Here is a 13,843-nt window from a genome sequence, read left to right as displayed (position 1 = left end):
AGCCATCACCATCTCAATCAGAGTAGCTTTGTCCATCCACAAAGAGTCCTGAGATCTGGCCCATCTCCTCGCAGAAGGACATAGTGAGGAGGACCATCAGACCCTCCCCTGAGATCTGTCCCACCCCTGCAGCTCCCTGCCAGCTGAACACAATTGTGCCCCAGCTATGTATGTGCTTCTGCTCTCAGTAGGTGATAGAGTACACAGGGGGTAGAAGATTCACTGCATTGGGTACTTACTCCCTATGGACTACAGTCGTGGAGACATCATCATCCATGATGGGGTGACTCTTTGGTAACCCCTTACCCATGTTTTTTAAATAATCCCAGTAAACTCGTTAGTTCACCAAGTTGGACTTGGGTGGAACTGTCATGTTGGTATGTTGTTGGCACTGTGTCTGGGTGAGTAGACATGTGTTCACATCTCTGGGAATAGATCATCCAGACTACTGCCAAGCTATAGAATTCACCACACCATGGAAGTGCTTCCCCCGACTTCCCAGTTGACCTCTGCCTTGGTATGTTCATTTTGTATGGTCTAGAATTTCAAATAAGTGGACATATTTGGTATGCCTAGTTCTGGCCACATGTTGTTTCTGATTACATTTGTGCTTTGTGGTCTATCTGTAAGCTATTTCTCTCACTGCTGGGTCAAATTCATTTAATAATAAACTGTTTGATTAGTGCACTGTCTACAAGGGGGACTTCTAGGATTTAATATTGAGTTTTCAAGAACATACACTGATAGCTTTTATAATTTGTGGACATAGAAACATTGGAATATGCCACATAAAAATCCTCCAACCTGTTTCTCTGAAAAAAAAAATCCTAAAATTGGGCAACGTTTATTCCAAATCTAGGCTCCCTATTCACTCTGTGATGCATGATCTTGGGCACAAGACAGACAGTGGAATCACCCTGGAGGTTAGGGAGATAGGTCACAATGAATTGCTCACTATGTGAACAGGAGGACCCGAGTTTGATCCCTACCACCATGTAAAAAAAAAAAAAAAAATCACAGAGTGAATAGGTCGAGAATCAGTTTTCCCTAAGCCAAATCCTTTCTTCACTTTGTATCTACTCCACTTCCCTTTTATGTAATCTGAGAATAAAAATGCTAATTTATCAGTTGCTGTAAGGATCAATGAAATAACCTATTTAAACTGCCTACTGCCACGGGGACAGTAGTTTATAATCACAGATATTATCATTATTGTCACCATCTGTCTCTCTCTGAGACAAGAGGTCAATTCATTTTCCATTCTGACTCTCCAGTACAGCAATTTGAAACCTCCCAAATCCTGAGGGAGAATATGATTGCACCTAATAGATGGGAGGAATTCCCTAACCCCATGACCTTCTTTCCAATTAGTCTCCATCTCAGACCTGAATTTACTCCCAAATAGGAGCTGCCACTGAACAAAAACCGCCCTCCTTATGTTTGAAAAGACTTGAGGGAAGAAGCATTAGAGATGTCTAAAAACCAAATGAAATCCCTCAAAGGGCAGAGGATGAGCAAATACAAAGTCCAGAATCAGCCCCACATTTTCTCATGTTGTTAGCCCATAGCACCACTGCGTTCCTATCTGAGGGGAAAGACAGATTACTCCATAAAGGATAACAAGCAGGAAGCCATCTGGAGGGATGCACCAGTGCCTCATTTCACACCTTGCAGTAAAACAAATTCCAGATGGATCGAAGAATTAAGTATAAAATAATGGAACCATTAACTGCTAAAAGACGGGGTAGAAATAATTTTTATAAAATCTTGAAAAACCAAACATTTGGAGGTATTTTAAATCACAATCCACACATAACACATATTTAAACAAATAATTGCTAACTTTAAAAAAACTGAAGTTTTAAGATTTTTTTTTTTTGTTTATTTGTACGTGTGTGTCTGTGTGAATGTATGTGCATATGTGCCCATGGGGTCAGAAGAGGGCAGTAGATCCCTGGGACTGTAGTTAAAGGTGGTTGTGAATGGGAGCATCTCTTTGTAGGTGCCAAGGATTAAACCAAGTGCTCTTAACTGCTGGGCCATTTCTCTGATCTCAAAGAACTTTCAAAAGATACTTAGGAACTGGGTGAGCCAGAAGAAATGGTCGTTTTCTAAAATTAAATCAGTATGTTAAACAATCACGAGCACACTAAGGCTGTGGTTGGGTGGTGGGACTGACCCAACAAGTGTGAGGTCCCAGGCTCAAAACACCAATAACAACAATAATAATAATAGGTAACCAACAACTTAATGGAAAAGTGAGCCAAGTTGCTTTCAGCTAAGGAAAATGGATAAGTAGCTTTTAAAGATACAAAAATATGCTCACCCACGCTAATTACAAAATAAACACAAATGTAAACTAGAGCAGCATATTTTTAACTGGCAAAAATCAAAATGTTTGATAACAAGCTGTGGCGTCAAGATTGTGGGGAAACAGCCACTCTCTTAATTGCATGTGAGATGATAAATGGATAAACAGCTCTGAAGAGCAATTTGGCACAAACTTTTAAAGTAAAAAATGTACATACTGGGCTGGTGAGATGGCTCAGCAGTTAAGAGCACCAACTGCTCTTCCAGAGGTCAGGAGTTCAAATCCCAGCAATCACATGGCAGCTCATAACCATCTGTAATAAGAAACAAATAAAAAATCCTATGGGCTGGATCGAGCAGGGCCGGAGAAAGCAGGGCCAGAGCAATATGGAGAAGGGAAGGGGGGAAGTATATATATTAAAAAATTTAAATCCAGGTATGGTGGCGCACACCTGTAATCCCAGTACTTGGGAGGCAGAGGCAGGCGGATTTCTGAGTTCAAGACCAGCCTGGTCTACAGAGTGAGTTCCAGGACAGCCAGGGCTACACAGAGAAATCCTGTCTCAAAAAAAACAAAACAAAACAAAACAAAACAAAAAAAAAAGTATATACCATGTGACCCAGAAATTACACTGGAAAAAAATATTATCCTCCAATCATACTTGAACTTGTGTGAAATGCTTTAATTATAAGGATTATTCACAACACTGCTTATAACACTGAAGAGCAAGGCATTACCTAAGAACTAAAATTGATGATAACTGATATATGTAGTAAGTGCTCGTCTTTGTAGGGGGTGCTCCTCTTTGTAGGGGTGCTCCTCTTTGTAGGGGGTGCTCCTCTTTGTAGGGGTGTTCCTCTTTGTAGAGGTGCTCCTCTTTGTAGAGGTGCTCCTCTTTGTAGGCTATGCTCATCTTTGTAGAGTGTGCTCCTCTTTGTAGCAGTCTAGATTAGTCTCCAAGATCTGGTGCAGAAGTTGGCACTGGACAGAGAACTACAGGGTAACATAGCATGGGAAGTATCATGAACTGGGAAGAAAAATATGGAAAGGAGCACATGCAGCTCACATGTGTGGATACTTTCATGTAGTTGTGACAGAACACTGAGCAGAGCAAACAACGTGGGAAAGGACATATTTGGGCTCAACATTCCAAATGATAGTCTATTACGAAGGAGAAGTCACACCAGCAGGAGCCCAAGGGACCAGGTAACCTTGTGTCTGTCTGAAGGCAAAAAGCAAAAATACATATGCATGCTAATGCTTAGCTCATTATATCAGTTCTCCCTTGCCTAGGGAACAAACTCATCCACAAACAGAACAGGTCTTTCTACATCAATTAACTAGTCCAGGTAATCCTGAATATGCCTACCAAGAAGCTAACCCAACCCATATAATCCCCCACAGATGCGGCCAGAGGCCAGAGGATCCCAGCAAGTTGACACTTAACACTAACTATCACAGTTAAGTGCATAGAATAAATCTAGAGGGACACTGAAGAAACTAACAGCAATAGCTGGCTCATGGGATATTTTTATGTCAGATTTGACAAACCACGTACCCATAACAACAGCTTTTCTAACCACACACCTGCCCTCTCACCTATCACGCATTTTTGAGCCTCATGAATCATGGTTCCTCTGCTGTGCCTTGCTGTAGTACAGCGGGGAGGGGGGGTTGTACACCACCAGATTTTACACCATGTGACCTAGCTATGTGTTTTACTGGACAGATAACACATGCACTATGAAAATAGTGCAGAGCACAGGGAGTGAATCCCCTCTGCCATCTTCGATGCCTGCCAGAGCAGAAAGGCAGCATCAGGTACTGAGATATCCTGAGTTTAAGATCTCTGGGGGTGCAAACCGCCAGAGGTCTGCCTGTGCCCAGGACCTCGGCAGAAAGGCGGTTCATCTGTGTGTCAGCCTGTCATGGGGCCTGTGTCCTACGTGGGGATCAGCACAGGGAGTGACTTACAGGCTCACAGGAGGTTGAAGCACCAACCAGTGACAACAAGACCAACTAACACCAGTGAGAACTAGATGGCTAAAGGCAAACGTAGGAACATTACTAATAGAAACCAAGGCAATATGGCAGCATCTGAACCAAATTCTCCAATAACAGCAAGTCCTGGATAACCCCAACACACCAGAAAAACAAGATTTGGATTTAAAATCACTGGTCATGATGCTGTTAGAGGAACACATGAAGGACATAAATAAATCTCTTAAAGAAATTCAGGAGAAAAATGATCAAATGTTAGAAGCCCTTACAAGGAAAACACAAAAATCATTGAAAGAAATTCAGGAGAATATGAGTCAAAAAATAGAAGCCAATAAGGAGGAAATGCAAAATCTCTTGAAGAAATACAGAAGACCTTTGGTCAACAGGCAGAAGTCATGAAAGAGGAAACACAAAAATCTCTTAAAGATATATAGGAAAACACAAACAAACAAGTGAAGGAGCTGAGCTAAACCATCCAGGATCTAAAAACAGAAGTAGAAACAACTAAGAAATCACAAAGGGAGACAACTTTGGAGATAGAAAACCTTGGGAAGAAATCAGGGGACATAGATGCAATATCAACAACAGAATACAAGATATAGAAGAAAGAATCTCTTATGCTGAAGATACCATAGAAACCATGGACTCAACAGTCAAAGAAAATGCAAAATGCAAAAAGCTTGTAACCCAAAATATCCAGGAAATCCAGGACACAATGAGAAGGCCAAACCTAAGGATTATAGGCATAGATGAGAGCAAAGATTTACAACTTAAAGGGCCAGCAAATATCTTCAATAAAATTGTGGAAGAAAACTTCCCTAACCTAAAGAGAGAGATGCCCATGAATATACAAGAAGCCTACAGAACTCCAAACAGACTGAACCAGAACAGAAATACCTCCCATCACATAATAATCAAAACCCCAAATATACTAAACAAAGAAAGTTTACTAAAGGCAGTAAAAGAAAAAGTCCAAGTAACATATAAAGGAAGACCTATCAAAATTACAAAAGACTTCTCACCAGAGACCATGAAAGCTAGAAGATCCTGGGCGGTTCTCATGAAAACTCTAAGAGAACACAAAGGCCAGCCAAGACTACTATACCCAGCAAAACTCTCAATCACTATAGATGAAGAAACCAAGATATTCCATGACAAAACCAAATTTACACAATATTTTTCCACAAATCCAGCCCTACAAAGGACAATAGTGGGAAAACACCAATACAAGGAAGGAAACTATACTCTGGAAAAAGCAAGATAATAACCTTCTTTCAGCAAATCCAAAAGAAGATAACCACTCAAATATAAAATTAACATCAAAAATGATAGAAAGCAATAATCACTATTCCTTAATATCTCTTAACATCAATGGACTCAATTCCCCAATAAAAAGACATAGACTAACAAACTGGATACGTAAACAGGACCCTACATTTTGCTGCATACAGGAAACACATCTCAGTCTCAAAGACAAAAACTACCTTGGAGTAAAAGGCTGGAAGACCATTCTACAACCAAATGGTCTCAGGAAACAAGCCGGAGTTGCCATTCTAACATCAGATAAAATTAACTTTCAACCTAAAGTCATCAAAAGAGACACGGAAGGACACTTCTTGCTGGTCAAAGGAAAAATCCACCAAGAATAACTCTCAATCCTGAACATCTATGCTCCAAATGCAAGGGCACCCTCATTCATAAAAGAAACTTCACTAAAACTCAAAGCACACATTGCACCCAACACAATCTTTGTGGGGGACTTCAACACTGCACTTTCCTCAATGGACCGATCAGGAAAACAGAAACTAAACAGGGACACAGTGAAACTAATTGAAGCTTTGAACCAATTAGATTTAACAGATATATATAGAACATTTCATCCCAAAGAAAAAGAATATACCTTTTTCTCAGCACCTCATGGTACCTTCTCCAAAACTGATCATAAAATTGGTCACAAGACAGACCTCAGCAAATATAAGAAGACCGAAATAATCCCATGCCTCCTATCAGATCACTATGGAGTAAAAGTGGTCTTTAATAGCAACAAAAAAAAACAGAAGGCCCACTTACACATGGAAACTGAACAATACTCTACTCAATGATACCTTGGTCAAGGAAGAAATAAAGAAAGAAATCAAAGACTTTTTAGAATTTAACAAAAATGAAGGTACAACATACCCAAATCTATGGGACACAATGAAAGCAGTGCCAAGAAGAAAACTCATAGCCCTGAGTGCCTCCAAAAAGAAAATGGAGAGAGCATACACTAGAAGCTTGACAGCACAGCTGAAAGCCCTGGAACAAAAAGAAGCTAATTCACCCAGGAGGAGGGGAAGACAAGAAATCATCAAACTCAGGGCTGAAATCAATCAAGTAGAAACAAAGAAAACCATACAAAGAATCAGCAAAACAAGGAGCTGGTTCTTTGAAAAAAAATCAATAAGATAGATAAACCCTTAGCCAGACTAACCAAAGGGAGCAGAGACAGTATCCAAATTAACAAAATTAGAAATGAAAAGGGAGATATAACAACAGAAACTGAGGAAATTCAAAAATTATCAGATCCTACTACAAAACCTGTACTCAACACAAATGGAGAATCTGGAGTTGACAGATTCAAATAATTTTTTAGACAGATACCAAATGCCAAAATTAAATCAGGATCAAATAGATCATCTAAACAGTCCCATAACCCCTAAAGAAATAGAAGGGGTCATAGAAAGCCTTCCAGTGAAAAAAAGCACAGTACCAGATGGTTTTAGTGCAGAATTTTATCAGACCTTCAAAGAAGACTTAACACCAATACTCTTCAAACTATTCCACAAAATAGAAACAGAAAGAACACTACCCAACTCATTATATGAAGCCACAATTACACTAATACCAAAACCTCACAAAGATCCAACAAAGAAAGAGAATTGGAGGACAATTTCCCTTATGAATATCAATACAAAAATACTCAATAAAATTCTTGCCAACCGAATCCAAGATCACATCAAAACGATCATCCACCATGATCAAGTAGGCTTCATCCCAGGGATGCAGGGATGGTTCAATATATGGAACTCCATCAATGCTATTTACTACATAAACAAGCTCAAAGAAAAAATCCACATGATCATTTCATTAGATGCTGAAAGGGTATTTGACAAAATTCAGCATCCTTTCATGCTAAAAGCCTTGAAAAGAACAGGAATTCAAGGCCCATATCTGAACATAGTAAAAGCAATATACAGCAAACCGGTAGCCAACATCAAACTAAATGGAGAGAAACTTGAAGCAATTCCACTAAAATCAGGAACTAGACAAGGCTTCCCCCTCTCTCCATATCTTTTCAATATAGTTCTTGAAGTACTAACTAGAGCAATTAGACAACATAAGGAGGTCAAAGGGATACAGATTGGAAAGGAAGAAATCAAACTATCACTACTTGCAGATGATATGATAGTCCACTAAAGTGACCCAAATAATTCTGCCAGAGAACTCCTACGGCTGATAAACAATTTCAGCAAAGCGGCTGGCTACAAAATCAACTCAAGCAAATCAGTTGCCTTTCTATACTCAAAGGATAAGCAGACTGAGAAAGAAATTAGGGAAATGACACTCTTCACAATAGCCACAAACAGCATAAAGTATCTTGGGGTGACTCTAACCAAAAAAGTGAAAGACCTATACGACAAGAACTTCAGATCTGTGAAGAAGGAAATCGAAGACCTCAGAAAATGGAAAAATCTTCCATGCTCGTGGATTGGCAGGATTAATATAGTTAAAATGGCCATCTTGCCAAAAGCAATCTACAGATTCAACGCAATCCCCATCAAGATCCCAATTCAGTTCTTCACAGAGTTAGAAAGAGCAATTCTCAAATTCATCTGGAATAACAAAAAACCCAGGATAGCTAAAACTATTCTCAACAGTAAAAGAACTTCCAGGGGAATAGTATCCCGGACCTCAAGCAGTACTATAAAGCAATAGTGTTAAAAACTGTATGGTATTGGTACAATGACAGGCAAGTAGATCAATAGAATAGAATTGAAGACCCAGAAATGAACCCACATACCTATGGTCACTTGATCTTCAACAAAGGACCTGAAAACATCCAGTGGAAAAAAGACAGCCTTTTCAACAAATGGTGCTGGTCCAACTGGAGGTCAGCATACAGAAGAATGTGAATTGATCCATTCTTTTTTTTTTCTTTTTTTTTATTATTCGATATAATTTATTTACATTTCAAATGATTTCCCCTTTTCTAGCCCCCCCACTCCCCGAAAGTCCCGCAAGCCCCCTTCTCTTCCCCTGTCCTCCCACCCACCCCTTCCCACTTCCCCGTTCTGGTTTTGCTGAATACTGTTTCACTGAGTCTTTCCAGAACCAGGGGCCACTCCTCCTTTCTTCTTGTACCTCATTTGATGTGTGGATTATGTTTTGGGTATTCCAGTTTTCTAGATTAATATCCACTTATTAGTGAGTGCATACCATGATTCACCTTTTGAGTCTGGGTTACCTCACTTAGTATGATATTCTCTAGCTCCATCCATTTGCCTAAGAATTTCATGAATTCATTGTTTCTAATGGCTGAATAGTACTCCATTGTGTAGATATACCACATTTTTTGCATCCACTCTTCTGTTGAGGGATACCTGGGTTCTTTCCAGCATCTGGCAATTACAAATAGGGCTGCTATGAACATAGTAGAACATGTATCCTTATTACAATGCCAAGTGGATCAAGGACCTCCACATGAATCCTGACACACTGAAACTAATAGAAAAGAAACTGGGGAAGACCCTTGAGGACATGGGCACAGGGGAAAAGTTCATGAACAGAACACCAATAGCTTACGCTCTAAGATCAAGAATTGACAAATGGGACCTCATAAAACTACAAAGTTTCTGTAAGGCAAAGGACACTGTCAAAAGGACAAAACGGCAACCAGCAGATTGGGAAAGGATCTTCACCAACCCTACATCTGACAGAGGGCTAATATCCAATATATACAAAGAACTCAAGAAGTTAGACCCCAGAGAACCAAATAACTCTATTAAAAATGGGGTACAGAGCTAAACAAAGAAATTTCACCTGAAGAACTTCGGATGGCGGAGAAGCACCTTAACAATTGTTCAACATCATGAATCATTAGGGAAATGCAAATCAAAACCACCCTGAGATTTCACCTCACGCCAGTCAGAATGGTTAAGGTTAAAAACTCAGGAGACAGCAGGTGTTGGCGAGGATGTGGAGAAAGAGGAACACTCTTCCACTGCTGGTGGGATTGCAAGATGGTGCAACCACTTTGGAAATCAGTCTGGCAGTTCCTCAGGAAACTGAACATGACACTTGTGGAGAACCCTGCTATACCTCTCCTGGACATATACCCAGAGGATTCCCGGGCATGTAATAAGGACACATGCTCCACTATGTTCATAGCAGCCTTATTTATAATAGCCAGAAGCTGGAAAGAACCCAGATGCTCCTCAATGGAGGAATGGATACAGAAATTGTGGTATATTTACACAATGGAATACTACTTAGCAATTAAAAACAATGAATTCATGAAATTCTTAGGCAAATGGTTGGAACTGGAAAATATCATCCTAAGTGAGGTGACCCAATCACAAAGGAATACACATGGAATGCAATCACTGATAAGTGGATATTAATTATACCAGAAGCTCTGAATTCTCAAGACACAGTTAGCATATCAAAGGATACCCAAAAAGAGGGAGAGAGAAGGCCCTGGTTCTGGAAAGAGTTGATCCAGCATTTTAGGGGAATACCAGGACAGGGAAATGGGAGGGGGTGATTGGGAAAAGGGAGGAGGGAAGAGAGCCTATAAAACCGATGGGGAGGGAGGAACCGGGAAAGGGGAAAGCATTCAGAATGTAAACAAAGAATACAGAAAAAAAAAAAACAAATAAAAATGCTAAAAGGAAGAAAGAAAGAAAGAAAGAAAGAAAGAAAGAAAGAAAGAAAGAAAGAAAGAAAGAAAGAAAGAAAGAAAGAAAGAAAGAAAGAAAACAGTGCAGATAGAGTCCTTGGTAACCCAGGATTCTAGGAATTGCACAAAATTCCTTATCATTCACTGATTTTGCTACACTGAAGAAGAAAGACTCTGGCTCAGTGGATAAATCATTTGCTGCATAAGGATGAAGAGCAAAGTTTAGATCATCAGATCCATGAAAAGCTGGGCACAGCAGCACATATCCACAATCAGTGTTACCACAGCAAGATGTGGGACACCAACAAAGAAACCCCCAGATGCTCCTGGGCCCTGGCATATGCATGGTAATGAAACCCTGTCTCAAAAAGGTGAAAGCTGAGGAGAACACCAAGGTATCCTCTAAACTTCAGGTTGACCTCTGGCCTCCACATGAACACACACACACACACACACACACACACACACACACACCATCCCAAACAGAGATACCAAGCCACCTGCATAGAAATGTAACCAATATCAGAGAGGACAATCCACCTCTGTGGGACTCAGCAACCCTGTCACAGCAGGCCCTAAGCAAGACGGCATAGCTGATGCACAAGACCTTATGAGTGAGGTGGAGGCCTTTAGAGGGGAAACGAAGAAATCGCTTATAGAAATCTATGAAAACTCAAATTATCGGTAGAAAAAATGAATAAAAGAGTTGAAGACATGAAAGTAAATGAGAATCAATACAGAAATCCCAAACTGAGGGAAATGTGGAACTGAAACATTTGAGGATTCAAACAGGAAGCTCAGAGGCAAGCCTCACCAACAAAACAGAGGCAAGCCTCACCAACAAAACACAAGAAAGAGAAGAATCTCAGCCATTAAAGACAAAATAGAAGAACTGGATCAAAAAATGATAAATATAAAAACCTCAAGTCACAAAACTTGGAAATTTGGAACACTATGAAAAAAATCTAAGAGTAACAAAAATACAGGAAGGAGAAGAAAATCAGGTCAAAGGCACAGAAAACATTTTCAACAAAATTGTAGAAGAGTAATTCCCCAACCTAAAGGAGAGCTCTATCAAGGAACAAGGAGCATACAGAACAATGAATAGACTGAATCAGAAAAGAAATCCCCCGACACATAATAATCAAAATATTAAATGCACAGAACAAAGAAAAATATTTTAAAACTATAAGATTAAAAAAAAAGACTGATGTTCTACGAACTCTCAGAGATGACAGATGCCAGCATACACTACTATACTCAGAAAAAACTTTCAATCACATTAGAATGGGGGGTAAAAAGCAAACTTAAAGCCCCTGCAGAAGGTGCTAGAAGGAAACCATCCATCTAAAGAGGTTAACCATATCCAAAAAAAAGAAATAAATAATTTCAGACCACCAAATCAAAGGAGGGCGGAATCATCGTAATAACAAAATAATAGGAATCAATAAACCCTGCTAATCGATAACTATCTACATTAATGGTCTCAATTCCCCCAATAAAAAGACATGTGGCAGTTTCCATCCTTCTACATCTAAGAAACACATCTCAACATCAAGATTAATTGATATTACTTCATGGATAAAAGACTTTTCAAGAAAATGGACCTGAGAAATAAAGCTAGTATAGCTGTTCTAATATCTAATATCTAATAGACATCAAACCGTAACTAATCCAAAGATATGGGGAAGAATTCTACAGATTCATCAAGGAAAAATCTGCCAAGATGATGTTTCAGTTCTTGACATCAATGTTCCAATACAAAGGCATCCAGGTTTAAAAGAAAAACACAAGTAAAGCTTAAATCACATACTGACCCTCACACACTGATAGTAAACTTCAGTATCAGACTCTCAGTGATATATACTGGTGATTGAGACAAAAACTAAACAGAGAAATGATAGAGCCTACCAATGTTATAAACAAATGGACCTAACAGATATCTATATGACATTACCTCCAAACACACACACACACACACACACACACACACAGAGAGAGAGAGAGAGAGAGAGAGAGAGAGAGAGAGAGAGAGAGACTTTCTTTTAAGCACCTCATGGAACTTTCTCAAAAATTAAGCAGAGTCACAAAGCAAGTCTCAAGAGGTACATTAAAATTGCAATACATTTCTGCATTCTATCTGACCACCAGGAATCAAAACTGGATTTCAACAACAACAGAAAGAATAGAAAGCCAAAATGGTGATGTCATGGTGCATGCGGCCACCAAGGACCATATGTGAGCCCATGGCCATGAAGCAGCAGGGACCTATGTCACTGTCCATGACCAATGTCACCACCTAAGGCCATGTGGGCTGCCACATGGGGACATGTTGATGTCCAAGGACTGCACAGAGCTGGCCCAGCCACTCAGCAACTATACTACTCAAGAAAGTAGCCCCTTTACTTTGCCTGAGCAGTATAGAAGAGATGGTTCTGGTGACATGGGTATAGAAGAGCCAACCCCAAGGGCATGGAGCCAAGAGCTGTCTTGCCTCTCACTGACTCAGTGCTGGAGAGCTGGTTGTGTGAGTGTTGAAAAGCTGTTCTTTCCCCCATGCTAACTGCCATAGGCAAGAGAGCTGGTCCCACTCCTCTTCTTGGCAAAGGTGGAGAACATCTTTGGGCTCCTTGGGCTTCTCCTTGGGCTGAACAACTCAACCACTACCCAGACCCAGACCCAGGGTTTTGAGTTGGCCCACCCCAACATCTACATCATTTATGAAGCACATTAAGGGGCTAGTTCTGCAGACCCTATGACATAGGGCAACAACAGGCTATCCAACAGGAATCTTGGTGAGGATTCAGTACTGATAATGTAGCAGAAGCCAGACACCCAAACAAGATCAATGATTCATTGAAATGAACATTTGAAGTAGAGCTGTGGGGCAAAGGGGTATACTGTGGGACACACCATAGCACACTGCAACTTACATGGTAAAATGTTGTTGATGTCATTGTTTCCTGTTGAGGGGTGGTTTCAAAGGCAGAGGGTAGATATAGAGAAATGAGGAGATGAGTGGGATTGGGATGCATGATGTGACATTCACAAAGAATCAATAAAAAAGCTTTTTAAAGACTATGAAATAATTATCAATATTTTTAAAATCTAAAAGAAATGCATAATTTATCAATACAACCATATATCAAAGATAAACCAAGATCAGATAAGCAATTTAAACAGATATAGTGAAATTCAAGCAATAATTAAAAGTCTAACAACAACAAAAAAGGCCATGAACAGATCATTTTAGCAAAGAATTCTACCAGATATTCACAGAGTTCATTACAATACTCCTCAAATTACTTCACAAAATAGAAACAGAAAGAGCATTATCCAGTTTATTTTGTGATGCCACTTACCCTGATAACTAAAACACATAAATACCTAACAAAGAAAAGCACAAATCAGTTTCACTTATGAATGTAGATGCAAAAATTCTCAATAAAATACTTGCAAATCAAATTTAAGAATGCACCAAAATGATCACCCACTATTATCAAGTAGGCTTCATTCTAGAGCTGTGGAGATAGTTCAAAATATGTAAATCAATAAATGTATTTTACCATACAAAGGAACTAAAGGGTAAAAAC

This window comes from Apodemus sylvaticus, chromosome 10 (genome assembly GCF_947179515.1).
Source record: "Apodemus sylvaticus chromosome 10, mApoSyl1.1, whole genome shotgun sequence".
Taxonomy (NCBI): Eukaryota; Metazoa; Chordata; class Mammalia; order Rodentia; family Muridae; genus Apodemus; species Apodemus sylvaticus.
This window is presented reverse-complemented; position numbering follows the sequence as displayed.